The sequence below is a fragment of the Balaenoptera physalus genome (genome assembly GCF_965194825.1).
Source record: "Balaenoptera physalus genome assembly, chromosome: 14".
NCBI classification, from domain to species: domain Eukaryota; kingdom Metazoa; phylum Chordata; class Mammalia; order Artiodactyla; family Balaenopteridae; genus Balaenoptera; species Balaenoptera physalus.
The window spans coordinates 78,451,619-78,479,074 of record NC_138893.1 but is presented as its reverse complement, the minus strand read 5'-3'; the positions used below and the strand labels follow the sequence as shown (position 1 = coordinate 78,479,074).

Genomic DNA, 27,456 nt, shown 5'->3' with positions numbered 1-27,456 from the left:
CATCACTCTCAGGATGGGGGCCTGGGTCCCCTGTCCTCCACCATCAGGCTGGACTGGCAGATGGGTGCTAGGCATGGCTGGTAGCTCCTCCAGCGGGAAGGTCTTGTGAGGCGGCTGGGAAGGAGTTGGTACCAGAGAGCTTCTTAATGGGCCATCCTTGAGAATGGGCCAGAAATTCGATTGGGGAATGAGTTGGAGTGGGAAAGGTGATGGCACCCTGAAATCAGGGTGACCCCAGAAGGTGTATAGGGACCAGGCCCCTTCCAGTTCTGGAGCTCTGGGCCGGAAGCTCATCTCCCATCCGCTACAGAGCAGAAAGCCCTGTCCCTCGGCAGGAGGGGTGTGGTGGGAGGGGTGAGTCTTGAAGTCCACGTGGCTGCTGGTAAGCCTGTTCCCCTTTTTTGTGTGCTAGCCAGGCAGTGACTACCCCCCAACTAGCAGGATTCAAGTCCCCTCCTGAGCTATTTTTACCCTGAACTTCCTTAGTGAGAAACCACCGAACAGCGATGCTTTGGTGAGAATCTGGGTCTTCACCGGAAGCAGCAGCCTGCACAGAGTTTGAGACTTGCTTCATAGTGCTGTCTCTGCTCCCTTGCACAGCCTCCTCGACAACAAGAGCCCCTTCGCCTCTCTCTCTTTTGCCTCCTGGTTCTCACGACAGTCTGTGCACTCAGGGACTTGGTAGCGCCGTTTCAGATGGCAAAATTGATGTCCTCGAGAACACCCAGTAGGGGACAGAGGAAGCCAGTCAGCTCTGACTGGAGTGTGGCCTTGACTGTGAGCTCCTTGAAGGCAGGGGCCATGTGTTTGCTCATCACAGTATACCCCGGTGCCAGCCACCGTGCCTGGCAGGTGGTAGGTGCCCAGTGACGACTGAGTGACTGCATGAGCAGAAAGCTGGCCGCGTGCTGCTTTCCCTGTGGGAGTGGGGAGGTGATGGAGAGATTGAAAGAGTGCTTCTGCTTGTAAGTCAGTGTTGGCTCAGTACTAAGCAACAAGGCTGAGCTCAGTCCCTGGGAACTCCAAGATGAGTTCCGAGTCTGATGTTAGCCAGTCAGACTGAGAGCTCCCACAGATGTTCAACCAGAGTCCTACCTGGGAGCTTGCTCATGGCTCTTTCTGGGTCACATGCCAGGGAGTAAGGACGGCGGAGCTGTGTTTAGAACTGCATTGTTCAGTATGGTAGCTACTAACCGCATGTGGCTGTTTATACCCTTAAGTTAATTACAAGTTCAGTTTCTCCTTTGCACCAGCCACATTTCAAATGGTCAGCAGCCGCATGTGGCTAGTGACGACCAGATTGGGCAGCTCAGATCATAGAACATTTCCGCTGCGGCCGCAAGTTCCATTGGACAGCTCTGGCCTAGAATGATGGAGACTTAGGACAGAAGTGAGGTGAGGACACTAGGCCAGAGTCCACAGGTGTGACAGTGCAGGAAGAGTCCATTGGATACAGGGACCTTCCATTTTCTTAGCACTGCATCTTCTGACAGCCTCCCAGTAAGGGGAGTATAGACAAACCAGGTGCTCCCACTTAGCACGGGAGAAAGCCGAGATTCAGTTTTGCCCAAGGTCACCACCCAGCGAGCGGCGTGAGCCCCAGGTCTCCGACTCCTCCGCCAGTGCATTACCACCCAGCAGAGGTCAGCCAGGGGGGCAAGGGTGGGCAGCGGTCCCAGGAGCAGCCTCAGACCTCCCTGAGGACCGTCTTGGTGCCCGGTAGGCGTCAGTCTTTGTGAAGTCATCCATCGATCAGGCGGGAGAGCCAGCTCAGCCTCGAGTCCCCAGGAACAGAGAGTTCTGAGCTGTCAGAGCTGGAAGGAGAGGGAGACGGGCTCCCTGGTAAGGGAGGTGTTTACCTTGATCGATGCGGCTTTGGTCCCAAGGGAGAGGCTGGCTCTTCTCCACAGGGAAGGACCCCATCGGTAGGCCTGTGACCAGGTTCATTAGCACCACCCCAGAGGGAGGTGTGCAGGCCCCAGCCCCGAGGGGAGAAGGGGTGGGGGACATTTGGCTAACACAAGATGCCCTTCGCTCCCGTCCTGCCAGGGCCTGCTGCCCCTCATGTCATGGGCCATTCGAGGTGCCACTCTCCCCTTTGCTTTCCCTGAAGCCTCAGCTGCAGGAGGAAACTCTCCCAGGGCCTGGCAGAGAGGCAGCAGCCTCACGAGGGAGCCTGCTCAGGGAAAAACAAGGCCCCTACCCTCTAAGCACTTCCAACCTCTCTGGGCCAGAGGGGCAAAGTGACTTCCTGCCCCAAGGTCATATGGCAGGGCAGGCCTGGGATGGAACTGATGCCCTCTTACGTTCCATTGCAAATCCCAGTCTGCCGTTTTGAACTTGAGGTTTATATAAGATTTAATTGTGCCTTGTTTCACTTTCCTCCTCCATCCCTGTGAGGTCACTTTGTCTCTGGCCTTGTCCCTGTGTCCTGAGGTGCCCACCTCCCCCCTGCAGCAGGCCTCACTGCAGCTGCCTGCTCCCCTGGGCCCTGAGCTGACCGAAGGAGGAAGTCTCAGTAGGGGCTGGCTCTCTGCCAGGGACCCCAGCAGCCCCAAAGCCCCAGCAGTCCTCAAGGCCCATCCAGGGGAGCTTGAGAGATGAGAGGATCTTTGGGGACAGTCCCAGGTTTCCAGTCCCCTTGAGTGAGGTGGAGTTGTTGTTCAGGGCCTCTGCTTACCGTGCCTTTCCCTGGAGCCAAGGTGGGCCGCCTGGGGATACTCACAGCACGCTTGATCCCCAGAGTCTGATGTGCCGTGTGCCCTTCAAAACTGACTGACAGAGCCAGACCCTGACCCCACCACCCAGAGCGTCAGGCTGGGCCTGCCAGGCACTCTGCTGCCCTCCTACCCCCTTCCTCTCAGTAGCTGTAGACGTGGCACGGACTCCTGCTTGGAGCCCCCGAGGCCCTCTGGGTCCTCCGACTGCCTCCACCTACCCTTGGGGGGAGGCCAGGCCTTACAAGTGCCGGGCCCGGGGCAGTAGTGGGTGCTTTGTGCATGTGTGGTGAATGAAGGTCGGGACTTTGGCCAGGACACCCACATTCCCTGAAGCCAAGGCTCCCCAGTCACCCTGGACTTTCGGTAGTTGTGGGGTAGAGCCCAGCCTCTGTGATTTGGCTTTGGTTTTGTAAAGCCCCCCTCAGATAATTCTGATACTGTTGGTGGCAGCATGGCTCCCAGGGCCTAGCATTCAAGTGATAACGTCTATGATCTGTTACCAAATTAGTGTGACCTTTGGCAAGTCACTTCCCCTCTGGGGGACCTCTGTCCTCATCTCTGTACTGAGAACATCGCCCTCTGTCTCATCTCTGAAAGGTAGACTCCACTCCAGGAGTTGAATTCCTGGAGTCTTGGGCCAGAGGGTGTGTGTGTACGATGTGAGGAGACAGGAGACTGAAGGAGGTCTGGCCCTGCCTTTGGGTGCTACCTGCTGCCAGCATCTGAGGATGCAGCGGGAGATAGTAAGGTGCATGGGGGCGAGGAGAATTGAATGAATAGAGTCTTATGCTCCACACCCTAGGAGCTGTAGGAGGAGGGGAAGGTGGTGCCTTTGGGGCTAGGGTAGCCTGAAACTCTTCCCAAGTGGCCCTTGATTTTGGAAATGGGTAGGATTGGGGTCTTGGGTAAGAAGGGGAATGAATGTCAGGTGGCACACCTAGGGAGGCGGTCCCTCCAGACGAAGCAGCAGAGGTGAGCACGGGAGGTGGGGCCATAGCTGAAACAGATCTTATCCCAGGAGCCTGGATCTTATCCCCGGGGCAGGGAGGATCCAGGGAGGCCCCTGGGACTCCCAGGGCTTCTGGGAGCAGGGATGCTGCTGGGTCGAGGCAGGAATCCATCCAGGGAAGTGAGGGAGCCCTGCGAGGTCGGAGCTCTGCTGCAGGAACGTCCCTGTCTCTGCTGACGCAATGGAAAGCTCGTTGTGTTGCAGGGTTCCTGTTCTGCGGTCGCCCGTGGTGGGGGGCGAGGGCAGCCAGCTCTTCTCAGAAGCTCCGGGAACTTGGTAGAACTTGTCCAGGCCTCCCCTCTGTTCTCTCCTGGGAAAAAGAGAACCTTGTTTGTAGACTCTGCCCCTAGTGCCTCAGGGGGGATGGGGGGGGGGGATGTGTTACAGCCACGCCCCCAGAGGGTTTAAATCCATGTGGGCGGTTCCTTGGGACTGGAAGGGACAGGTGACAGGGGACAGCCTTTGGACTGGCATGCGTTTGGTCGCACACCCTCCCATGCCTCCTCCGGCAGAGCCTGAGGCGGCCCTTGATTTATAGGCACCCTCCCTCTCCACCTCCCAAGAGTGTGACCTGGTTGGCAGCTTCGTAGTTGTGCACAAAAGACTTAACAGCCCCTGATTCAGACCCTACATGTGGGAGGGAAGGCTGTGGAAAATGGGGGGCCACATTTCGGAGGGGAGGGGAAAAAAGCCCAGGGAGGAGCCCATCTTTCTGTCACCTCCTCTCCACCCTGCCGCTACTAGGCCCAGCTCGAACGTCACCAGCCAGGAGGCCTTCCCTGGTCCCCTGACCCCAGCACACACACAGACACAGGACCCCATCTCTTGGCGGTCCTTTCCACTCCTTCGTGCTTCTGGGACCCGCAACCTTACATCAGTCTGTTTTATGTGGTCGTTTGCCCACCGGGTGTCATCCCCACTAGGTTGTACATTGATGGACGGGCCGCCCCTGACTAGTATCGATGCTGGGTACTCAATATACGTCTCTTAAATGACCAGCCCGGGCTTAGGTGTGTTGCAGCAAAGGCAGTCACCCAGGAAGAAACAGAGAGGTCCGAGCTCTTGGGCCAGCTCTGGCTTCCCAAGTTGACATGTGACATGCGGGAGCCCTTGTCCTTCTCGGGGACCCCACATGTAGGAAGAATCACTGGGTTTACCATGCTGTCTGATCGAAAGGCCACTAGCCACAGGTGGCTATTTAAGTGTATATTAGATAAAATTAAATGAAATTCTATGTCAGGCCCTCAATCACACTAGCCACATTTCAGGTTCTCAGTAGCCCCGTGGGGCTGGTGGCTACCATATTGGACAGTGCAGTGGTTGAAGGTTTCCATCATCACGGAAGGTTCTGTTGGACAGTGCTGGAGGGTGTCTAAGGAGTCTCACAGCTCTGTCATCACAGATCTATAGGGAGGCAGGGTCCCGGGGCCTCTGCCTGCCTCTCTGTTAGCAGCTCCCACCCCCCTCCGTGCACAGGGCCCTGGACTTTCCCCACTGTCCTTTCTGTGAAACACAGGGCCCCGCAGAACTTCCCTGCTTCACCCACCCCCACCCACACCCTGGGTTCTTCAGTGAGGCCACCCAGCGTCCTTCCCAAGACAGCGTCGGGGAGTAATTATGAAACCCACAGCTGTCGTTTACTGGGTGACCTTGGGCAAGTCACTTAACTTCTCCAAGTCTCTGTCTCCTAATGAATAAAACACAGCTGCTTGTGTCTGCCTCTGCCCGGCAGGGTTGCGGCAGTGGGTAAATGAGATGGGGCTTTGAGCACTTAGTGTCTGGCACATAGTAATTGCTCAGTAAGTGGCAGCTCTCATTACTATCAGGTTGACTTCATACCCTCTCAGCGTATGATCAGCTCCCAGACCAGCTGGGCTTTCGGTTTCTCTTGAATTCCCCAGCCCAAGAGCCTGGGTCCCGGCCACACCACGGGCCTCAGTTCCTTGTCTGTAAGGTGCCCCTTGCACTGTGTATTGTGACCAGAGACCTGGCCGCACAGGGCGGAGGGCGGGCTGTCCAGGGGCTCGTGCTGCCTCCTGCGTGGCTACTGTTAGCAGGAGAGCCTGAGAAAGCCAGGGGAGAGCGAGGGGTGCAGTGTGCCTGCCACTTGTTCTGTCCTGATGAGAAACTGCAGGGCTTCCCTGCTGGCAGCCGTCTGGTGTCCTAGCCCTGGAGGAAGGGTGGGTGGGCCAGCGCAGGGGCCCACTTTCATTTCCTTCTTGGGGGAGGAGCTATATATACATCTACACCTTGGACTCCTGAAGCTCCCTGGGCAACTTGCCCAAGAACTTCTCCCTTCTGAGGTCCACGGATAGTTCGTTTGGGTCCTTGAGCCCCCCCAGCTTGTGTGGAGTGCATTTTCTGGGCAGAGGGCCTGTGAGCCACGTTGTGTCGAGGTGGCTCCCAGGACCCAGCAGCCCTGAAGGAGGTGGGCTGGCAGGGTAAGGCCCGTGGGTCCAGGCCTGGCTTCCAGCTGTCCAGAGGACTCCCGGAAAGGCACTCAGTGAAAGGAAATTCTCCGAGTTGGGGGAGAGCCACAGGAGCCAGTGTGCTGTTTCATCTCATACCCCAGGGCTTGACAACCACTGGGTGCTGGGCGCTGGGCTCCGGGAAGCAGGACAGCACTCAGGCCCAGCCTTGGAGAGTCAGGCGGCAATAGTCTCGGGGAGCAGACTGCGTGCAGGGCGAGTGCAGGGGCAGCTGGGGCTGGGGGACCGGGCCATGTGGCTTCCTAGGGATTTGTCTCCACGGGGAGAAGTAGCTGAGGTGAGGGCTGGGCATTCCCAGAGAAGTGGGTATGGGGGGCATTCCAGGTGGGGAGGGCGTGGCCCTCCTGTGGCTCCCCCTTACTAGAGGCTGGAGACCCTCACACCTCAGAGGCCCCCTTCCCCAGCCTTGCTTACCAGCATCTCTCCCCCTCCTCTCCTGTACTCTCCACACAATGGTCCTCTAACCCTCTCTAAGCCTCAGTTTCCTCATCTGTAAAATGGGGGACTAGCACTCATCTCATTGGGTCCTAGGAAGATTAAAGAGCATATTCCAGCTACAGCTTGGAACACAGTGCTGGGACCTGGTCAGCCCTGAGTAAGCATTAGCTGTCCTTGCTGCTCTGTCATGGGTCTCCTTGTGTTTGTGCTAGGCCTGTTCCTCTGGGGACACATCCTCCTGCTTCCCTGCCTCATAACTTCCATCACAGCTCAAGAGTATCCAAATGCTCCCCCATCTCACCTGCTCCTGCGCCTGCACAGGGGTGCCTTTCCTCCAGTGACCTGACAAACATGCGGAATGCCCACCCCCCTCCCCCCAGCCTGAGAAACCCTGGAGTCAACAGCCCCCCACCCCACCCCCCAATCTCCCCTGGGGCCCTGAGAGCTCTTGGCCTCGGGCTCAGGCCTACCTCACTGCTGAGAGTAGCTTGTGGCTTCAACCCTCAGGTGTGTCTGCTTTTCATTTGCCAACATCAGGTCCGCAAAGCTCCTGGGCAGTCCTGGGGAAGTCCCTGCAGGGAGGACAGATACCACCATCCTGGGGGGCTCAGGGCAGTGGCACCCAAAGCAGAGAAAGCCCCCACCCCCACTTTATTGGACCCAGGGCAGCCTTGCCACTGGGTCTCTAGTGACTTCTGCCCCAGGGAGACAGCCCAGCCCACGGAAGGGGGCGCCCAGAGGTCAGCATCAGGACAGGGAAAGGGGCAAGCGCTAAGCAATCGCTTCCTTTTTTGAGCACAGGCCCTGGCTTCTCCTGTCCAGGCCACTTTGACCCTTGAAACAGGAATGATTCCTCCGCTCTCTCCATGCCCCTGCCCCGTGGCGCCAGTGAGCAACAGGGCCTAGTGGGGAAGAGGGATAATCACTGCCCGGCCGCCCTCCTGACCCCACACCGGCCCGTGCACCCTGTGAGCCAAACCCCTGCAACCCACCTGCCTGGAATTAAGCCTCCCAGCATCAGGCCTGTCAGGGGCCGATAATCCTCTCAGAGCTCTACGCGGTGCTATACCCTCTCTGAGAAGTACGTTTGATGACCTGGATGAGATCTTTGTCCTCAGGTTACAGCCTCCGCAATGGAGATTTCTTCCCAAATTGGGGCATCCTGATGAGTGTGCGATGCTCCCTGTGGTGAGGGCTCTGGCCCAGATAGACCCTAGCCTCCAGATGGGCCTGGCCACCCAGAGGCTGGGTTCCCTGGATGCCTCCCTGGTCTTAAACACCTGTTACCTGAAGCCTTGCTGGCACCCCACCCAGGTGATCTGGAGCTTGTGATTCCACTCTGCAGTACACTTGAGTTGCCTCTTCTGTAAAATGGGGGTCCCCTTCTTTCACAGGCCTGTTGCAGCAACAGGAGTCCTGGAGCAGGTGTCCTGCCGAGGCACTGCACGCACGCCCTCCACGCGTGTCCGCTCACTCATACACGTGCCTGTGCCCTCTCTGGGTTCACCGTGCCATAGTTATAGCCCTCGGTTTGCACGGGAATGTTTTATTTCTTCAAGCTCATGGCTATAGCTCCTTCACGTTTGTATGTTCCACATCCAAATGGGCAGAAGTACACACTAATATGTTTTGAATGAGTGAACGAACAGATGAAGAGCTGGCTCTGGGTGGGGCACTGTGGGGCATGTGAAGAGAGACAGGGTCCCTGCCCTCTGGGAGCTTAAAGTCCCCAAATGAAGATGGCAGCGCTGGAAGACACCCGGCCGTGCAGGGCCATACGTGGAGTGGTAGTGCGCCTGTTGCAGGGGGGCGGGCCGGCGGGGTATGTTGCAGAAAAGCATAAGATGGAACATTGGAAAATGTTACGTGGGTTTTGCCTCTGCGTACGTACATCATGTATTCTTGCGGTTGGACACGCGTGTGTTCGTGTGGACACGCACGGGACGAGACAAGTTGTACGATTGTTGAATGAGTGTATATGACAGTGTTCTCGTGGGTTTGTGTAGATTCAGGAACACGGGGGTTGTTGGGAGTGTCTGTGACGTGGGAGGGGCACCTTGGGAGCCAGATGGTGTATGTGTGTAAGAATGAACACGTCTTGATCCCTCTGGGGCGTTCAGGCGCCCGCACCATCCCTCCCTACCATGCTGGGCAGCCCCTCCACTTAGTAGTTGTGTGACCTCAGGCAAGTTACTGAAGCTCTGAGATGCCTCAGCCTCTGCAGAAACAGGGATGGTAATAGCAGTGACCTTGGGATGGCTGTGAGGACCCACCAAGTCCATGTGCCTGGCACAAGGGATGTGTTTCATAAATGTTAGTGTTATCGTGCTGGGGTACGAGGGACGGTCCTCCTACTGGCCTGGGGGCCCAGGACAAAGGCAGTCACTGCGCCTGGCCCTGTCCTGCCCCTTCTCCCGTGCAGGCACGCCCTTAGCCCACTCAAACCAGAGGGCAGACATGGAGCTCTGAGAGGGGTAGCATCTCCAAGGCTCTAGGATGTACTTCCTCCTCAGACGTGGCCAAGGGCATCTGGCCCAGCAGCCTTTCTCACTGCACCACTCCAGGGACTGGGGGAGGGGTCTGGGAAGGCTCGCTGGAGCTGACCCCAGAAGGCCCTTCCCATCCTTGGAAAGATGACTCTGGACCCTCCCAGACCCTCAGGAAAGGGCATTTTGTGGCCTCCTGGTGAAATCAGCCCAGGCTATCCACAGCTTCCTTTCTGCCTGTCTCAGGGATGGCAGAAGAATTCTGTGAATATTCTCAGAGGTTCCTGCAGAGAGAGACTTTCAGATGGTCAGTGCATCAAAGCACTGTAGAGTCGGGAGACCGCCGGGAAGTCACTCGCCTCTCAGGGCCCCCACTTCCCCCATCTGAAAAATGGGGTGGTTGATTCCTGTCCTCCTTGGCGTGGGGACTAGAGTCCAGGCTGGGTCCCTGAACCCTCACAGTCCCATCTCCCGGGCACAGCGCCTGGGCAGGGAGCACCTCCCTCGGTTGGCCTGGCGCCTTCCCCCTGAGCTTCAGCTTCCTGTCACCAGCTCTGCGAACTCACCTGGAGCGCTCTGTCCCTTTGGGGGGTTATGTGGGGAGGGAGAACACCCCGGCCAGGTGGCCTTACCTTATACTCCCCACCCAGGGTCCTGACTTCAGGGTACTAAGTAAATAGAGGTCAGATGCTGGCTCTGAGGTCACAAGTGGGAGCAGGGAGTAAACCTATCTGATGTTTCTAGAGCGCTTCGGGGTCCAGAAGAGTGCTTCCACCTGTGTGGTACCATCTCTTCCCGGGGGGTGGGGGGGATACAGTCGCTGCCAACAGTGGGCAGACAGGGGGACTGAGGGCGGGCGGGTTGTCGGGGTGGCCTCGAGGCTCCAGCCCTGGCCTTCCACCTTCGGAGTGTGAGTCTTTGGTGCCCGCCAGAGGCCCTCCTCTCCATTTCCCTGGCAGTGCCTGTGGCGGTGTGGGGTCCAGACCATAGGATCCGGGGCTTGGTTAGGGGCTCCTGAGATGATACTGTGACCCTAAAAGGCGATCCACCTGCTGATCACCCAGCATGCCCTGTGTGGACGTGCAGGCCTGCACACGCGCGCACACAAACTCCTGGCCCTCCGAGGTCCCTCTCCATTTAGACAACTTCATTGTAGCTTAAATTCTCATTTTAGCCAACTTCGTTTTTAATGTTGAACAACTATCACTTGTTTGTATATACTTCAGAAGCAAAGTCCCCAGGGGAGAAGCAGTCTGTTTTCTTAAGCTGAATCCTGGAAGCCCAATTAGGAGTGATTGTTCCACTTCTAAGGTTTTCCAGAGGCTGCCTGGCATGCCCTGCTGAGCCCCTAATTAGGCAGCCAGGGTACCCCAGTTCAGGACCCAGCCTGGCTGGGGGTAGCCTGTTTGAGGGCCGGGCGGGGGCAAGTTCAGGGCCTGAACTCAGGCCCAGGAGGTCCTTCAAGGGACGGGGGATGGTCCTCTCCTCCATTCAAGGAGGGCCAGGCTTACTGCCCTCATTCCAGGGCCCTGGCTGCCTTTGAGGACAGCATGCAGGGAGCCACAGCAGAGTCGAGGCACCCTGGGTTTGAGGGAAGCCGTCTCATCGGGTCTGGGTGGCCTTCACGCCCACACTGATGCTGGTGGGAAGGCTGCCGAGTGCTGTTCTTGCTCTAGTCGCTGGGAGGTCACCTGTGATAGGGCCCAGCCTGCCTGTTACCTGTTCACTGTTGATTCACTGAGCTGATTAGAGAGCCTGGTCTGTGGGCCACCATGGTTCTGCATCACAGTCAGCGTGACACTTAGTATCATGGGGCCCAGGAGAGGAGGGTCCAGCCGGGTGGGCCCAGGAAAGGCTTCCCTGGAGAGGGGAGGCTGAACCGTGAAATACAGAGGGCGGTTCAGACAGGTAGAGGAAAGGGGCATCGAGCCTGGAGGCTTTAGAAACCAAACACTTAGTATTTTTGGCCGTAGTCGTGATTTTCAATATGTTGCCTGATCTCTTTTGCTGGAGAAGAAGAGCGTGTAGTAGAAAATAAACATATGCCTGCAGCCTAGGGGTTAGCTGGAGCTGCACACACAGCTGGTGCCTGCTCGCTCCCTGTGGGGCCTTGGCCTCCAGCCTGGGCTGGCTCGGCCCTGTGGTGCCATGGAGTGCCCGTGGCTGCCCTGGGAGGCGCTGCCCCTCGCCCAGCTCAGGCCTGTTCCCTGCAGCCTCCGGGAGGTTCCGGTTTCTGCCCGCCAGGTGGGCGGCTCCCCCCTCCCGCCCCCACCCCCATTCTCCACAGCACACGGCTCACAACACTGCCCTGCTTCTGCCACCTGAGCCCCCCAGGTGCCATCTGCCACCCTGTTTTTAGGCGGCAGGTAGGCAGCCTTGGGGCAGGGCGAGGAGCACGCAGGCAGATCCCAGATCGGGCAGGTAGTGCCCGGCCTGCTACCTGGCACCTGGGTTGTCCCCACCTGCCTAGGAATAGGTGAGAGCAGGTCTGGTAAAGTGTGGGTGTGTATAAGGGGGTCCTCCTCTCTCTTGACATCTTTGCATGTATGAGCTGTAGGGTCTGTCTGGCCCCTCTGTGTGTATCTGAACATCTGACCGTCTCTGTCTTGAGCCTGGCCATTCCCTAGGCATATCCCTGCCCGCCTCCCTGTGTCTCTACTCCTTTGTGTCTCTCCGCCTGCACCTTGCATCTCTCTCTCACTGTCTCTGAGTCCCTGCCTGTCTTTCTCAGATCCGAGCTGGTGAGGGTGCCTTTGCCATCAGAGCCACCACCACCCCGCCCCCCCACGTTGGGTTGCTCTGCTTAATTTCATTTTCCCGGGGCTCCAACTCACAGAAATAAACCCTCCCTCCCCACCCCTGCACTTTTTTGATTTAACAAGCCGGCTGCAAAACAATAGTGATTTCCACATCGATCATAAACAGAAGTGATTACCATACAATTACAGCCTGAACCATCAGCCTCCACGCAATCACTGAGCCTCATTGTAAATAGGAAGACAATTGCCTGCAGAATTACCCCCAAATTGGTTTAAGTGGCAACAAAAGAGTGTTGGCATTTTGGGGAGGGGGAGGGGGAATGCTGGTGGTCCTGGCAGCAGCGGGTCCCCACTGCCGTCTTCCTTGCCTTTGTGGAGGTGGCCTGCGAGGGCGAGCTGCCCACCATCCTCCCGCACCTCATTTCTTTTTGCTTCAGTTATTGCTCCTTGCCCATCTTGGCACCGTTTGTTATAAACTCATTTATACTAATGTGCGAGTGGCTAAGTATACCTTTGACTGGGAGAGTAGAGGTGGGTGAGTCTGGGGGGACAGGATACTCCGGGGAGGGCTCCTCAGCTCCCCTGATTTCCCCTCTCCCCAGCGCCATCTCATCTCTGCCTCTTCCAGGTCACTTCATCCCTCTAGACTCTTCTCCTGGCCTGGCTCCCACCCTGCGGCCTTCCCTCCCCATCTCCCAGCCTAGTGGTGGTCTCCTGCCAGGAGCCTCCTGCTTTCCGTCCAGGGCGGCCTACTCCCTCCTACAGCTGCAGCGTGTCCCCCGCATCCTCCGCAGCCGCCCAGGCCAGCTGGAAGCCCCCGTGCCTGGCCTCGTGAGCCAGGGCAGCCCATTCCTGGGAGTCTGCCAGCCACCCCTGCAGCAAGTTCCAGGAGGGGCTCACAAAGCAGGCCTCCGCTGACCTGGGCCCACCCCTTTCCAGCCTCTGGTTTTATGAGAAGTCCTCTGCCAGCAGGCCGTCTCTTGAATGTCTGGAGACTGGACTCCTGAGCGCCAGCCGTTTCTGCAGGGGGCTTGTCTTTGCTTGGGAGGTGATTTCTCTCCAGGGTCGGGCTGCTCTGAAGTTACCGGGAAAGCCTGCCCACTGGCACACTTAGATTCTATCAGATTTGTCCAAATCCAGGTTAGAAGTGCTTCTGCATGTTCCATCTGATCCTCGCAGAAGGATTAGCGCGTGCTGGTGATTTTATTCTCGTCTTTGACGGAGGCGTGATGCAGCTGGCGCCAGGTCACACAGCGCACCAGTGAGGGGTGAGGTCTCAGGCGCCATCTCTCCAGCCTTCTCAGACCTACAGGATGCGGGCTGGCTGTGGTGGGCTGGGTCTCACGTGGTCTCTGACCTGCTCTGAGAGCTCGGACAATACCAGTGATTTGAACAGGTCCCAGTGAGTGACACTTGCGGGTGCCGAGTTCTGCTCACACGTTCATTAGTGCCTCTCATCCCCACTACAGCCCTGTAAGGGATGGTCAGGCCCCCGTTGAGAGCACTCGACTCACTCAGAGCCTGGGTTCCTGGTACGGAAGCTAGTTTGAGGCATGTCTGCTAGCCTGCCAGCCTGTGCTAACTGGCATCCTGTAAAGCAGAAGGCAGCCGGGGTTCCCCGGGCTCTCTCACTGGTCCAGGTATCACCGAGGCTCCCTGTCTGGCTGCTCCCTGCCAAAGTCTCGGGACGGGGCCCCATCTAGAGTTGGTATATTTAGAACCCAAAGTTCTGTCCGCTGCCCCAGCTCTGTCCTGCGCTGGGAGGGACCTCAGTGCTGCCCTGGGCCTGGCCTGAGGGGCTGGGGTGAGTTGGGCAGGGGCTGGGGCGACTCTGAGTTGCCCCTGTGTGCCTGGCACCCACCTCTTCCGCGCTGACATTGAGAGGAAACCAGTCCAGAGAAGAAGCTGGTCAACATGGCATCCACACACCGTGGTGGTCCCTGCCTGCCCAGCCCACCTGCCCTCACATGCCCCGTCCCTGAGCCTTTGCTCCTGCTGCACGTCTCCTGGGTAGCCAGGTGTCCAGTGGAAAGAAGGGGAGTTCAAAGCCACAAAGACCTGGACTCAAGTTCTGTGTCTGCCACATCATGCTTTGTGACATCCTTACCTCTGAGTTCTGCTTCTTTTTCTTTAAAACGGGACTCTGCCCGCCCTGCTGGACGACTAGACAGTAGAGGTGAGCATGTTATCAGATAACAGCTGCTGTTATCCTTGGCCTTAGAATCCAGCCCTCCCTCCGAGAAGGAGGGAGCCCACCCTTCAGTGAACATTCATCACATGCAGAGCCTTGCACTGGGCGTTTTAAGGCTGCCTGGTTTGACCCTTCACCACAACCCTGAAAAGACACCCACCAGTGTATCTGCGATGTCCTACACGGGAGCCAGAGCCCCGTGTGGGCGGTCACACTTAGATTTAATGAAGTGACGCTAAATACAACGTAAAACTCAGCTCCTCAGTACAGCAGCCACGTTTCAAGTGCTCAATAGCCACGTGTGGCCCGTGGCCCGTTTCGTGCAGCGCAAAGATAGAACCTTTCCATCACTGCAGGAGTTCTGTTGGACAGGCTGCCCTGTGTTATCATCCCCTCTCACGGGTGTGAAGATGAGACTAGATCAGTGACACGTCACACTCAGGGTCCCAGCTGGAGGAGTGGGAGCTGGGGTGCAAGCCTGGGCCCCTCAGCTGTAGGACACACTGAGCTCTCCTTTGTTGCCAGACCTCATACCTCCTCACACACCCTCCGTGGGACCCTCAAGGGCAAGGACTGTGTTTGCTCTGCATCCCAGTGCACAGCCTAAGACCTACCCCAGGGCAAGCATTTGGGGCGGTGTTTGCCGAGAGGGCGATGGAATGAATGACCGAACAAACGCTGCCTGCTGAAACTTGGGGGCACACTTCATTCCCCTCCCGCCGGAGGATGCATAGAGTCAACTGCTGAGGAGTGATGGATGGCCCCTCTCCCGAGATAAATGTGGCAGTCAAGGTAATCGGATTGTGTGTGACGGTCTCATTTGTAGGCGAGGGTAGGAAGCGCCCAGCCATGCCTCGCCTCAGCCACCCATATTAGTTTAATCAAATGCCTAGTATCTAAATGACCGGGCCTCAGTGACAGATGATGTGAGCTTTGCTAAATGCCGTTGCCCTGTCAAACCCAGCTTCTCAAGGCCCTGCCTGGCTCCTGGGTGCTCTCATTTGTTTTTTCTTGCCTGGTTATCTCTGAGTGGGGCAAGGAAGGGGGGCTCTTGCGTCTGTCTTAAGTCTCTGGTTTTTCATGGAGGAGGAGGAAGAGGCCAGAGCTGGGGGAGGATTGAGATGGAGTCACCTTCCGCCTCTTCTGAGAAGCCTTCCTGGGTGGCTGCAGACAGTCTAGGGGAGCCTGACTCCCCAGAGCCTCTGAACTTGGGCTTCACCATGCACTATGTGCCTGCTGTCTCATACAGACTCTCCCCTCCCCTGTGCTAGCTAGCCTTTTCACTCTCTTCAAGGGGTATACCAGAAGTTTTTCCCTTTAATGTTGGAAAATTCTCAACTTTCCCCTTATGGTTAGTGGTTGTTGTGTCCTCTTTGAGAATATTCCCCAATCCCAAGGTCATGGAGGTATTCACCTATATCATCTTCCAGACAATGTATTATTTTGCTTTTTTTTTTTTTTTTTTTTGGTCTGTGGTGTGAGGTAGGGATCAAGTTTCTGGTCTGCTCATTGTGAGCTCTGAGCTTCTGCTGTGTGCCCCAGACCAGGCTGGGTCCTCCGGAGAAACAAGAGGTAGAAAAGGCACAGTTCTGTCTTCTAGGAATGACAATCAGTTTGAGCTTAAACTTGTGCTCTTAAAAAGGAGGCTGAGCCCAGCATGTATAACATGCCACCCTTTGTGTCAGGGTGGGGTCTGCCCATACAAGCCATGCCCAGGGTTTCTGGTAATGTTGAGTGTCCCTTGTGTATCAGATACTGTTCTAGGCACCGGGGATGTGGCAGTGATTGCAGTACACGGAAACCCCTGCACTGGAAAGAGCTTTTGCTCTTTGCCCAGGACCACACAGTGGGGCATCAGATGAGAAATGAGATAAAAAGTAGAAGGTAGTAAGTGCTATGGAGATGGGTTGAGCAGAGGAGGGCAATAGAGGGAGTCAGGTGGCAGGGATGGTACTGCCATCTACAAACTGGAAAGGTCAGGGAAGCCCTCACTGAGTAAACCAGTGAGGGCTGAACCATGTGGATATCCAGGGCAAGAAACTTCCAGGCAGATGTTGCAAAGACTCTGATACGTGTAAATGATGGAATAACTCTGGAAGGAAAACCAAAGCCACTAGCATGATTCCCCTGGTGGGAGGAACTAAGATACGAGACTGGGGAGGGGAGACTGCATTTTTCAGGACATACCTTTTTTCTACTTTTGTACATTTTTAATCACATGCACACATTACTTCTCCAAAAATTACCATTGAAAAGTAAAGCAGGGAGGGTGGGGAAATGTAACAGTGAGGCGGAACCATCAGATGTAATAGCAAAACTATGGCTTTGGAGGCCAGCAGGTGTGGGTCCTGATCCCTCTTCTGGCCTCTGTCTGAAATGTTAGCTTTCTAAGGAGACTATTTGTGCATTACTTAGGTAAATAAAAAGTCATTTTATTAATTAAAAATCAGTAGATCCCACTCTGTTGATTGTTTTGGCTGGTTGTCGTTGGGTGGGTTCCTTAACCTCTCTGAGCACCAGTTTCCTCCTGGAAAATGGGGGTAGTGATCCTGACATCACAGGATTGTCAGGAAAATGAACAGAGAAAAAGAGTGTGTTGAGTTTTCTGCCAGGCCTGGAGTTGACCTTCCCGAGGGCATGTCCCTGGATGACCTGGCCCTCTGCAGGGCAGAGGCAGAGAATCTATCCCTGTCCTCAAGTTCTCCAACGGCTTGGGACCCCAGGAAGGCCCAGGCTTTGCATTCCAGATGCCTCAGAGGCAGATGGATTTGCTCTGGACCCCCAGGCTGATGGCCATCCAAGACCCTGTGGCCTGCTGGCCCTTCAGAGCCCCCTCAGGATCCAGCCTGCCCAACTGGTGCCTGCTCGGCTGGGACCAGCTGGTCTTCACCAGCTGGTCATCTGGCTCTGACACCCTCCCTGCCCCAGTGTCTCCTCCTCTCTGGGCGCTGTGTTAATTTTTTCATGGCTTCCCTCAGAGGCAGAAGGCAGAGAGCTGTTTCCTGCAGGGAGAGAGCAGGCTCTGGGGGCGGGAGGAGAGAGGGAGGGAGAGCTGAGTGGTGATTAAACACTGCAGAGGCCTAAACAAATGACGGTTCCCTCCCCCAGCTGCTCTGGGAGAGAAACATGGAGCCGGAGCCGGAGCCGGCCTGAACTGCAGATGGCCCAGGCTGCTGTCTGCCCCCGCCTGCCTACTTGGAGCTGCCCTGGGGCTGCTTCCTGAGAGCCACGTGATGCTGAGCCCTGCAGGAGCCAGCTCAGTCCTTAGGGCCACTGTGAGGCAGGCCCCGAGGCAGAGAGGGTTCAGGGCCACACAGCTAATGCACTAGCGAGTGGCAGAGCGGAGACGTTATGCAGGGGCAATAGTAATTACTTCTTAGAGTGTCAGCCTGAATGAGACGGTGCATGCAAAGTGCCCAGAACAGCACTTGGCCTGAATCAAGTTCTTGGTCCGCAGGAGCCACCGTCAGGGTTGCCCCGTTACACCTTTAGAACAGCTGGGTGAGATAGGTTGCCGTGTGGGTGAAGAAACTGAGGTGCACACACCTACCAGGGTGTTGCCCAGGACCACACAGTTCACACAGCAGATTAAACCCAGGCTCGCCCACTTCTGACTCCCTGCCCAGTGTTCCTTCTCGTGGACCAACACCGGGAAGAGGGTCAAACCTCCAGAGCCTTGAACACAAAGATCAGGGGAAGTCAGCAGCGGGGTCAGAGGCCATCTGCCAGGCCCACGGCCCTCCTGGCCGGAGAGCTTGCATGAAGGGGAGAGGGAGGAATGGTGGTGCCCTCCCACTCTGTTCATGCAGAAAATGGCAACTGAGCTCACCCCTCCGTCTAGAGCAGTGGTTCTCAAAGTGGGGTTCCCCGGCCCAGCAGCAGCAGCAGCACCTGGGAACTGGTTGAAGTGCAAATTCTTAAGCTCCACCCCAGACCCACTGAATCAGAAACTCCACCGGGAGTGAAACCCAGCACTCTGGGTTTGAACAAGCCTTCCAGTTGCTTCTGATGCACAGGCAAGATCGAGAACCCCTGGCCTAGAAACCCAAGTACTTCTGTCCTGCCCCGGGGCCTCACCGTCCAGGCCACAGTCACCCAGACATCACCCAGGTGTGTTACACTCTGAGTAACAGGTGCAGCCAGGAAGAACTAGATGTAAATGGAATTTTTATAAACAATTCTTATTTTCATTGCAACAAGGCAGCTGGATATTTAAAGAAACCTCACAGAGAATCATTTCATCACATAAAGGAGCTTCTGCAAAGAGAAAACTCCTCTCTCGATTCCTGCCCCCTCCCCCCTAAGTGTTCTATAAATTCAGTCTCTATGTCAGGTTTTCTTCGAATGGTGTCTACCTATACATAACTAAAACGAGTAGACGGCCTGCTAAAAGCATTGCAAATAGTTTCCAAAATACATCAGGGACCCCTGCAGTTTATAAGGAGAGCCCAGTGGGACAGATGGAGGCCAGTTTGGTGTTTGGGGCAGCTGGGTCATCCACTGCCAACCCCTGCTGGGCACCTGGAGGGGTCGTGCCAGCCAGGCACGGGTGGTTTCCAGGGCTCCGTCAAACATCCACACTCAGGGGTTCTCAGAAAAGGAGTGGAGTGACCAATTAGGAAGCCAAGACATAAGACACCTGAAATGCGCAGCTATCGGCTGCTCTTGCTAGATAAGCGGATAAGAGAGAAAACCCTGCAACACAGTTCTGGATAGGGAGCCCACCGGAAGGTTGTCATCTCCCACAATGCGGGGTCAGGAAGCAGCATCTGAATGTGCCACCAAATGCTGCCCCTGGGGCCAGGTCATGTGCCTCTGAGCTGATTTCCAGAGTGACTGTAAGTGGAGTGGAGCTTTGCCTCCGCCTCTAAGCCACCTGCCCAGTGCTTAGGCCTCACCCTCACAAGCCCAGAGTCAGGGGCAGGAATCACTGACTGCATTTCTTGTGCCGGGAACCTGAGATTCTTGGAGGTGACCAGGTCACTCAGCCAGGGGAAGCTGGGAAGGAGTGGGAGGGTTGGGGTCCAAATGGTTAGAGGCAGGAGAGCTGGGGGTCTGGTCAGCAGGTTTCTCCTGAATCTTCTCTTTCTCCAAGAACAGTGCGTGCCCTGAACCCAATTTGCAATGATCAAGGATCACCAGCAAAGTGCTGCTTGCCCCAAATCTCTCTCCTGCCCCTGTCACCACAGCACACATCCCCTTAGCCACTCTTAAGGGCTGGTAAGTTTTCCAGGTGGTTCCTTTATAGAAAGAAAGCTGCCCTGGGATCAGTCAGCACCTCCCTAAGGCTCTGACCCTGGCTTTATGAGCCCAGGCTGGGTGCAAGGAAACTGCCATTTGAGGGTCCTGGGGTTTGTCACTGGCTCCTGGCTCCCACGGGAAGAGCCAAGGTCCTGAGATTGAACATGCGGGCCGGAGCGGATGGAGGGAGTGCTCAGCAAGGCCTCTCAGCTCTCGGACTCACAGCCCTCTGGCCTTCCGCAAAGATGGATGGCTGTGTGTTTGGTCTTGGGGGTCTGCTTGACCCTGGGAAGGGCCTGGCTTCACACCGACCACTCCTTCTTACACTGGGAGCGGGAGGATACAGCCAAACTGTGAGTACCCAGCTGGGAAGCCTCAGAAAAGTGAAGTACCCAGGGAAGAAATTGATTCCGGTAATCCCTCCTTACCCCTCGGGCTCCCTGAGAGGGATCAACAGGCAGTAGTGTTTAACCCCCGGGAGAAACTGGCCATGGAGAAGAGAACAGGCTGCCCAGGTGGCCTGCTGGAACGCGGGGCGTGAGCTCTGCAGGCAGGCAGGCGGTGTGGCTCCCGTCTCGTCTTGCAGATGCACTGGGAGTGTCACGCCAGGGCCAGTGGCTTGGGGAGACCATCCTCGCCACCCTGGGCCTCTGGGTCTCCTCTGTCCTGCTCAGGTGCTGCCTCGGAGCAAGATGGAGGTGGGGAGACTATTGGCTCTTGGCACGCACTGCCCCCCAACCCCCATGGATATTCTGGTCCATCCTTGGGTAGCCAAAGAGGTCTGTCCTGCTGGAACCTCTGTTCTTCCGGCATATGGGGTGCAGGTGCACGGAGGCCTCCTGGCCTCGATCTGTTGTGGGCGTGGCTCGGGGCCCCTCCCCCCTCCAGAGTGCTTACTTTGCTATGAATGCTGCATAATTTTCAGCTGAGATAGTCTAGAGCCCCACGCTCACCCCACCACCAGCAAATGTCCCAAGTAAGATGGGAAGATCCTGCCTTGGTCCTGGCCTGCCACAAACTCAGGTGTGTCCTGAGCCAGGTTACCTAGCTTCTCTGTGCTCGCCCCTTATCTCTAAGATGGGGGTTGTGACTTCCCCACCACCAGGTGGCTTGTGAGAGTCCAGGGGGCAAGGGGTGTGTGAGCCGGCCCCCCACGGGGGTGCAGTACACAGTGGCAGCTCCCTGCCAGCTGGTCTCTGCAGACAGCAGTGATTTGGCCAGTGCCCCTATCCAGGCCCATCCCTCAGGCTGGCAGGTCTGAGGGGCACCCCCAAGAAGAAAGGAGCATTCTTTTTCTGATGAAAACACCCCCTTGAGCTTGTTTCGGGTGTCTTTTCAGTTGAATCCGAGTTATCCAGGAAGGCCCAGAGGGTGGTGTGAGGTGGACAAGGAATTTTCCAGGCTGGGATTTTCCTAAAGTCCACAGACAGGCTCAACCCGTCTGACATCTCTTGGGTCGAGCATCCTGCTCCGCAGGGTTGAGGGATGGCCAAACTGGTTTGGGGATCAGCCCTGCCAAGGCAGCTCTGAGATCCCCCAGAGTTCACTTCCTAGGGTGAGTTCACAGGCTTGGAGACTCCCAGCTCCTGCCATCCCCACCAGCCCTTGGGGAGAGGTGTGGGAACACTGGTGGAGCATGCCGGAGGGAGGGAGCGGCCCAGAGGTCCTCTCCTGCCGGCCCAGACAGTAGGACCGCAGATAGCAGGATCTGCCCAGCACAGAGAAGCAGGTAGGGCTGGGCGGGGCAGGCCGTGGGCCTCCCTGTGAATCCTGGGACCAGGCACCACTCATCTGGTAGTTGCCCTGCCCATGGGGCTTGTGTGTAGATGAGGGGGGCAGGCAGAGATGGAGAGGAACAGGGTCACTCAGCCAAAGGGCCAGCAGTCGATCCTTCCTTGTTTTGACTTTCTTACCCACGGTGATGGGAGGTGACAGAGCAGGAAGCAAAGTGTGGGAACGATCTAGAAATGCCAAAAGGAGCTGAAACTCAGGACAGCGTGCTGCTGCTTCTGCTGGTGCTGGAGCAATGATACGGCTGTTTTGCAGGAGAGCAAGATTTTCCCCCAAGGAAAACATCTTTGGTTTTATGTTCCAGGGGTCAGCCATCAGGGCCACCAAAGTCCAACCTACAACCCCCCAGGGAATGACATTTCCTGTAACCAGGGGGAAGTTCTAACCCCTCAGCTGCCCAAGCTGCTGAGGCTGCAGAGTCCTTCCTGCCCATCTGCCCACCTACCGGGCCCTGTCACACCTGCGTCTTGCACACACCAGCTCTTGGACCTCAGCAGATCCACTTGCTGCTCTGGGCTCAAGGCCTTAGTAAATGGGGTACTTGGGCAAAGTGAGAGCTCTGGAATCCCTTCTGTCTGTAGCCCACCCTGGTGGGGAGGGGGAGGGTCCAGGATGAGCACCTCATCCCACCCACGGCACCTGCAGGATTGAGAAGGGGTTGAGGCTGGCTTCAGCCTCGAGAGACATGAGCTCGCTGTGAGGCCAGGGCCGAGTCATGGGGCAACAGACTTCAGAAAGCACAAGCGCTCACACCTCTTTTACATAGGGCCCAGAGAGGGAAGGAAGTTACCTGAGGTCACACAGGAAGTTGGTAGCAGGCCAGGGACAATGCACTGGGATGGTGCCGATTCGTGGGAGTAGGAGGTGGGTAGGAGGCGCGCAGCCATCTCCTGGGGATGCGTCTGCTCTCAGATAGGTGACATCCTGACTGGGGCTGAAAGGGAAACCATCCCAGACCAGCAGTGGGGCTGCTGTCCTGCGATGTGACTCTGGTTGAATCACCTCCTCTTGGGCCATTTCTGCTTCGTAGCACATGGACAACCTCATCCTCGGCCAGCTCCTCGCTGGGGGTTGTGAGGCTGCAGTGAGGCAGAGGGCACCAGATGGTCAGGAAAACAAAAAGCCTGTCCGTGTGCCCCCCATGATCCCGTTAGGTCCTCCCATCCACAGTGGGGTGCTGTCACCCCATTTCACAGATACATACGTGGCCCCAGGCTGCCCGCTGGCTCAGTGGCCACATAGAACAGATGCCTGATTTCCTGAGGCCGAACAGCCACTGCCCCCTGGCCCAAGGGCTCTGAGTCGCTGTCCCTGGCCCTGACCCTTTGGGGTCACGTGCATCCTGTGCCATTTCCTTGGAGGAGATGGTCCAAGAGAACCGGCAGGGAGGGGCCCCTTTCTCTGTTTCTGGGGCACCCAGCGCTGGTGGGCACAGAGGAGGATGGGCAGATAACAATTCCATGGATAGCTCTGTTCTCAGGGGTCATGGATCAGAGCAGGACTCCTGACCTTGGCTCCTGTCCCGCCTCCTGCTGGACACACAGGTGCATGGGGACTGAGGAGGGGCCGAAGGTCTGCCCGCCGCCCAGGCACTCCAGAGGCAGGAGTCTGCCCAGACTGGCCGCCTGCACTGCGTGGCCTCAGAGCTGAGTCAGAGTGAGCAGCTACTGGGGCTCAGTTTCGTGGGGTCCCGGGTCTGCCCAGCTCAGAGTGTCTGGCAGAAGAAAATATTGGGTATGGGCACCACTGGGTGCTGGGAAGCAACACTGCCCACCCAGAGAGCGCCCGGTGCGAAGCAGGTGGTGTAAGCCTGGGCCCGAGGCGTGTAAGCGTTTTCTGTGATCCTCTTGGACATGGGTGACAGAAATTGTATTCTGTTTGAGCAACAGTATGTAGATGGGGAGACAGAGAAACCTCCTAATAACAGAAACAACAGTTTATTCTTATGGTCCTTCCTGTATACTCGGCATCATACTAGCATTTTACGTGTATTAGCTTGTTTCATCCTCATGACGGCTCAGGAGGTAGGTAATATTTATTATCCCCATTTTACCAAAGGGAACACCAGAGCACAGAGAGGTTAACTAACTTACCCAAGGTCACACAGCTGCTAAGTGGCTGAGCTGGGGCTTGAACCCAGGCAGCCTGGCTGGAGTCTGTGCTCTTGGCCACTCTGCCTTCTAGAAGCAGAAGGTAGTCAACATTTCACAGCTTCTGAGTTTCCAGTTGAGACTCTGGCACAAGACTTGCCATCTCTCACATGTGGTTTATTTAATTAATTAATTAATTTATTTTTATTTATTTATCTATCTGTTTATTTATTTATTTATTTATTTATGGCTGTGTTGGGTCTTTGTTTCTGTGCGAGGGCTTTCTCTAGTTGCGGCAAGTGGGGGCCACTCTTCATCGCAGTGCACGGGCCTCTCATTATCGCGGCCTCTCTTGTTGGGAGCACAGGCTCCAGACGCTCAGGCTCAGTAATTGTGGCTCACGGGCCCAGTTGCTCCGCGGCATGTGGGATCTTCCCAGACCAGAGCTCGAACCCGTGTCCCCTGCATTAGCAGGCAGACTCTCAACCACTGCGCCAACAGGGAAGCCCTCACATGTGGTTTAAAGCTCAGGCCCTTCCTTCATCTTAGGGCTCTTCACGCCAGGCCTGTGAAGAGAGGTTCCTCTTACTGTCTCCCCACTTTACAGATGAGATGGAGAGACCAGCCCAGGCCTGTGTCATCTCAGCAACCCCCTTCCCCCTCCCCTCTTGGGCCCTCACCATTCCTCCTTTTCTCTGCACAGATCTGTAGAGTAGAACCCTGGTCCCCAGGCACAGGCAGAAGTCTTCACTGTTTCTGGTCCCCCCCACCACCACCACCAAGCTTCCTTGGGCAGTGGTCCCAGGCAGGACCCCGTGTTTTAGGAGATGAAAGAGGAAGGTCAAAGGATAGGAGGGTGTGGCCTGGGCCCGGGAGGCAGGAGGAGGAACAACAGCAGCATCTCCAGGGAGCCCTGGGTGAGGTGCTCTGGGATCATCGGTGTGATTGACGCATCAATAGGAACACCAGTGCCAGCGCATGAGTAGAGAAAAGCCAGGGCTGCAGCTGGCCTTCCAAGTTACATGAATGGATGTTGTTTCTGTAAACTGGTTATCTTTCATTCCCCAGTTTGGAGTGAGTGGCCCACTGATGGGTGTGCATGTCACAAAACAGGTGTCACTTGACTTGGTTGTAGATTTTATTTGATGACAGCCCCAACCTGGACACATGGTGATAGGATTCCATTCAGGGCTGATGGTCTTGGGGCCGGGTCCCCACCCATGAGGAGTGGGGAGCTGCTGGCAGGTTTAAAAGCCACAGGGTGCCAGGGTATTACCCTGATCGACTGGGTCTCAGATGCAGTGTGCCCAGTGTCTGTCCGTCTCTCCTGTCTTCTGCACACTGGGATATGTAGCTGCAATTCCATCTGTTAGTTGTGTGTTGGCTGCACAGCCTGTGCTGGGTGCCAGGGTTGCAGAAGTGAACCCCTCGAATCCCATCGTGGCCCTCGGGGTTCATGCTCTCTCTGTAGAACCCCCAACTTGCCCCGGGGTAGCCCAGCTCTCACTCATTTCAGCATCCTTTGAGCATCTACCGTCTCACAGGCCCTGTGCAGCCTCTGGGGACACAGATTGGAAAGAGGTGAACAGAATACATTTGTGGAAAAATTCCTCTGGCCACCTTATAGAGGGCGGGTTGGCAGGAGGCGGGATTGGAGACTGAGATAAATGATAGGACGTGCTTGTCATAATTCAGGAGAGAAAGGACAAAGCTGCAGAAGGTGATAGGAACAGGCAAGAAGCAGAGGGGACAGACCGCAAAGATAATCAGGCTACAGTGACCCATGGGTGGGGTGGGGGGCAGTGCCTATCATCCGGAGGTGGCATGAGGTGGTCCTGGGGATTCGAGTGGATATGGGAAGAGGAACTCAGATGTGCCAGGGAGGAAAGGAGGGGAAAGGGGGAGGAGCCCAGAGTGGAGGACTGGTTCTTCTGCCTTGACTCACCAGGCCCGTACCAGGGCAAGGCCCGTACCAGGGCAAGGCCCGTACCAGGGCAAGGCCCGTACCAGGCTTCCCTGCTGGGAAAGGGGACCACCAAGCTTCTGCTGCCACTTCAGAGGGTCTTGTATGGATAGAGTAAGCTGATGGTATGAAAGCATTTGAAAATGTGTCGTTAGTATATTTCATTGACCAGTGAACCCCGTTTGCATGTTCCCAGGGGCTCTTTCTGCCTCACTCTGACTTCCTTTCCGCCATCTCCCCCAGAAGCATGGTTTGAGGGCCCGCCGCCTGGCAGGCATACCTCCTGAGCACCCCTGAGTCCTGCCCCATCCCTGGTTCTCAGAAGCCCTCATCCCTCCCTCCCTCCCTCTTCACACACACACTCTCTCACCCACACACACTCCCACACTCAGAGTTCCTCTGTTCTCCAGCAGCCTTTTAGCCGCTAAGATGCCCTTTGATACTTAATACGCCTTTGTTTCATTTTGCGTGTAGCTTCCCCGGGCTGCAGCGCATTTGGTAATTCTCCTGCCTGGCCCTTACACCCAGGTCTCTGTACCCTCTTCCCCAGTCTGCCTTTCATCCTCCCTGCACCCCCATGCTCCCATCCCTTCCCGATTCCCAGACCTTACCGGGGGTGAGTATCCAGGCCTCTCACTGTCTGAATATCCGTATGCTCACCTCCATAGGAAACAAATGCTGCTTGCTTTTTTTTTTTTTTTTTTGTGGCCACATGGCTGCCTCTGGTTTCTGGCTCCTTCTTAAGCCCAAGTCCTGCCTGGCAAGGGGCAGTTTTTTGCACATGCCCAGGCGAGCTTGTCTGCCCGTTTGATGCTCCGACTCCCAGACTCCAGCCTCTGCCACCCCTCCACCCACAAGTGGCTCATTGTCTGCCGATTACTCTGCCGGTTTGGAGGATGCAGCTCCACCCTCCCTCCCTGGAGCCCAGGCAATTCCCAGAGGCAGCCGTGCAGCTTCTTCCTTCTGCCGCCTCTCTCAAGTAAGACTAGCAGCCCCATACTATTTCATCTGATCAGCCCAGCCTGAGTATCCCTTCTGCCAGGAGCTGCAGGTAGAGGCAAATGCAGGGCCTGTCACTGTTTTCAGGGAGGGCACATCTGGGACAAGCCAGGACTAAGATGCCCCTGGGCTCTACTCCAGACCTTCCTTCATTTCTACATCTGGTTTCCTTTTACTTGTCCCTAAAGGACACTGAGGTGGCTGCCAGCTGTAGGGGCAGAAGCTAGGGAGATCTTGGGGAGCAAATGTCGGGAACTTGGCTCTCCCCTGGTGCCCTCCCTCAGACCTGCGTCCTGTGCCCCTCCTGATTCTCAGACCCCGTGCTCATTTCCATTTCTCTTCCAGAGAAGTCCGTGCCGCCTTACCATAACACCCTCTGGTGCAGGGGCCCCTAGATATGTCTACTGGATCCCATTAATAGGAGATGCCCCCCTTTGTCACACACACCACTATTTCATGTACTACTAGGAAAGAAAAACATACCATCAGTCACACCATGGTATGGCATCGACTGTAAGACACGTGCTGCTGGCAGATGACTTAGTTGTTTAAGTCCGTGGAACCCTGGTGTCCCTTCGGCTTCCTGGATAAACTGCAAAGACAAGTGCAGGTAGTGGGAGCATGAGAGGTCAAACTGTCGTGTCTTCTCCCTGGCTGGAATCCCCTCTCCTTTCCACTGACCCCTCAGGGCTGCTGCTGTGTGGTCAGAAGTGGGCAGGGACACCAAAGCCCATCCTGTTGGTCACTTATCTACCAACCAAGGTCAATAATACTAATCGTCATTGTATCAGTAGCAAACATGCGTAGAGCACCTACTCCATGCCTGATGCTGTTCCTGTGCTTCGTGGTGGTAACGCAGCACATCCTTACAGCTGCTCTATGAGATGGGGAGTAGAATTGCCACCACCCCAGTTTAGAGATGAGGAAACAGGCACAGGAATTTAGGTGACTTGCTCAAGGTGTCACATGGGTGGTAGAGACTGAGCTGGGATGGGTTGTGGAGTCCGTGCCTCACCAGCTCTTTGGGTGCTTTGTGAATGCAGAGGTGGGTGTACGATGGAGGGGTTACTTTTCTGGGACTGCTGTGAGTTACAGGGTCCTTTGGGCCTCCGCCCACCCTCCCTCCCTTTTGGCTTCTGCTTGGATGCCCATGCGGTTGACTGACAGTACCAATTTACAGCTCATGTCCACTCTCTGAGGCAGGCAGCTCCTGTTAAGCCCATTTCACAGATGGGAAGACTGAGCTCCAAGTAGTGAAGCAGCCTGTGTGAAATCTCCCA

General features: G+C 56.3%; 1 protein-coding gene and 1 long non-coding RNA gene across 8 annotated transcripts in view; one reads left to right on the top strand and one right to left on the bottom strand.

Moving 5' to 3' along the window:
* The window catches only part of ZMIZ1 (zinc finger MIZ-type containing 1), a 233,638-nt gene that overhangs the window by 166,398 nt on the left and 39,784 nt on the right, over nucleotides 1–27,456 (top strand). Inside the window, exon 1 of one of the 7 annotated variants that reach the window (XM_082425698.1) lies at nucleotides 20,897–21,062. The exons of the other annotated variants lie outside the window; for them this stretch is intronic. The gene's annotated coding sequence lies outside the window, so the exon portion shown is untranslated. Of the gene's footprint in view, nucleotides 1–20,896; nucleotides 21,063–27,456 lie in introns of those variants that run through there. 7 annotated transcript variants of the gene reach the window in all.
* LOC309643213 lies at nucleotides 24,340–25,910 on the bottom strand. Its single transcript, XR_014253622.1, has 3 exons — nucleotides 25,789–25,910; nucleotides 25,160–25,296; nucleotides 24,340–24,772 (listed from the first exon to the last, which is right to left on the bottom strand). It is a non-coding gene; the product is annotated as an uncharacterized lncRNA (long non-coding RNA).